Raw genomic sequence first — 2,941 nt, forward strand, 5'->3', positions numbered from 1 at the left:
TAAAAAATAGTTAAAGAGATTCAAATTAAAGCAATTCTAAGGTTCCACCTTAATTCCATCAGATTGGCAAAGTTAACAAAGAAAAAAAAGAAAAGAAAGGAAAAATGATGATTATTAAAGGAGCTGTTGAAGGAAAACCAGCACATTGATGCCCTATTGGTGGAGCTGTGATGGTGGAGTCATTCTGAAAAAGCAATTTAGAAGTGGGCAAAAAAAATAACTGCACTGTGTAATCCTAGTGATACCCCTACTAGGCCTATAATCCCAAAGAAATATAGAAGGAAGGGGTCTTATGTGTACAAAAATATTTAGAATATTTCTTTTTGCAGTGATGAAGAACTGGAAATCAAGGAGATACCCATCAATTGGGACATGGCTGAACATACTATGGTAGGATTGTAATAGAATATTATTGTATTTCAAGAAATGACCAAGGGGGCAGTTTCAGAGAAATCTAAGAAGCCTCATGTAAATTGAGATAGAGTTAAGTGAGCAAAACCAAGAGAATGATTCATACTGGAACAACAACTTTAGGAAAATGAACAAGTTTGAAAGATTTAAAAATTCTGATCAACTCAATAATCAATCATCATTCCAGAAGGGCAATAATGAAGAAGGCTACCCATCTCCTCACAGAGAGATGATAAACTAAGTATGTGGAATGAGACACATAGTTTTGGCTATGTGGGAATTTTCTTGCCTGATATTGGCATTGGAGATAGGAAATTTTTGACTAAGTGAAGGATAGGGTCACGTCTCTGCTTCAGAATTAAAGTTACAGGTTTGATGCCCATCTTTATCAGTGAAAGTAAGTTTCCATACCAATAATTTCCTATACTAATGAATTCACAATTTTGTACATTTCCTACCCCTGCAAAAATTCAAAGCCTATATTTTAAAATTCAACTTCCCTTGTATTTAAAAGGCAATTAGAAGCATGGTTAGACAGTAAGTCATCCATGTGAAAAAGAACTAAGAGTTATAGTGGATCCAAGGCTGTCCACAAGAAATCAGAAAAGATGAAGGCCTGTTAGACAACATTAAGAGCATCTTAATGTCCAGGATGAGGGCAGGGACAATCCTGCCATGCTATGCATGTATACCTTGGAGTGCTTAAGTCTTAGTTCAGTTTTAGGAAAAACATTGATTTGGGCTGGGGGCGGGAGCAGATGAGAGAAGGTTGTTTCTTGAAGAGGGTGACCAGCCTGTTGATTGGCCTCAAGGTTTTGCCTTGCAAAAGTAAGTTAAAAGAGTTACCCAGAGGACAGAGCTAGGAACAATTGTTAGAGTTGCAACAACATTTAGATTTGTTTAAGGAAAACATAATGAAAGTTACAGCTATCCCAAAGGAGGGTATTTCCTTTGTGAAGTAGTGGATTCTCAGTCATTGCTGTTCTTCACCTGGAGGGGAGTTCTTGGTTTAATAGGAAGTAGACAAAATTTTCTCTGCAGTTATTTCTATTCCTGAATTCTATGTTTCTGAGTAGTCCTGATCGACTGGTGTGTACAAAATGATGGGCATTACTATTAGGTTAGACTGAGAGGTTAGGTGCAGATGGTGGAGAGTTTTAAATGTCACAGTCTAAGGATTTTAGGCTTTAGTTATTGCCACTAAAAGTTTGCTACAAAGCCATAAGCTTTGTTAACAATAGGTAACTAAATAAGAAACAGATTTTTATGAATTTTTGAAAGTCACAGAAATAACAGGAGGAATTGTTTTGAAAATATATGATTTAACTTCCCCCTGATGATGTGGAAAACTATGCTGAAATCAAACTATGCAAACTATAGCAGAACTATGTAGAAAGTAAAATAGAAAACCGGGAGTAAAGCAACATTGCCTAGAATGTCGCAAAAGCTAAAGGAGAAATTTTCAAAAATTGGCTCAATCTAGATGGTCATAAATTGCTTTAGCCACTTATCCATCTTCAGCACATCAATGTGGAACCACCTGTTTCATCACTTAGAAACTGACTGTCTAAAGGGACTTTCTGGAAGGAGTCCTACCAAATTCTTTTTTGATACAAATACAGTGCTGATACCCAAACTGGGAAGAGCCAAACAGAGAAAGAAAATCATAGAACAATTTCCCTGATTAATATAGAGGCAAAAAATTTAAATAAAATATTAGCAAAGAGATTACAGCAATTTATCACAAGGGTAATACACTATGACAGGTAGGATTTATACCAGGGATGTGGGGCTGGTTCAATATTAGGAAAACTCTCACCATAATTGACCATATCAATAACAAAACTAACAGAAATCATATGATTATCTCAATAGATACAGAAAAAAGCTTTTGACAAAATACAACATCCATTCCTATTAAAAACCCTAGAGAGCATAGGAATAAATGGAGTCTTCCTTAAAATGATAAACCTGGAAAGACTTATCTAAAACCATCAGCAGGCATTATATGTAATGGTGATAAGCTAAAACCATTTCCAATAAGATCAAGGGTAAAACAAGGATGCCCATTATCACCACTGTTATTCAATATTGTTCTAGAAATGTCAGCTTTAGCAATAAGAGTAAAAAAAAATTGAAGGAATTAGAATAGGCAAGGAAGAAACTAAGCTATCACTCTTTGTAGATTATATAATAGTATACTTAGAGAATCCTAGAGAATCTAGCAAAAAAAAAAACTACTTGAAATAATAACCAACTTTAGCAAAGTTGCAGGATATAAAATAAACCCATATAAATCATTGGCATTTCTATATATTGCTAACAAAGCCCATTATCAAGAGATAGAAAGAGAAATTCTATTTAAAGTTATTGTAGACATTAAATAAAACATTTGGGAGTCTACATGCCAAGATAAAACCAGCAACTCTATGAACACAATTACAAAACACTTTTCTTTTCTTTCTTTCTTCCTTCCTTCCTTCCTTTCTTTCTTTCTTTCTTTCTTTCTTTCTTTCTTTCTTTCTTTCTT

Source organism: Vombatus ursinus, unplaced genomic scaffold (assembly GCF_900497805.2).
Source record: "Vombatus ursinus unplaced genomic scaffold, bare-nosed wombat genome assembly UNPS02015326.1, whole genome shotgun sequence".
NCBI classification, from domain to species: domain Eukaryota; kingdom Metazoa; phylum Chordata; class Mammalia; order Diprotodontia; family Vombatidae; genus Vombatus; species Vombatus ursinus.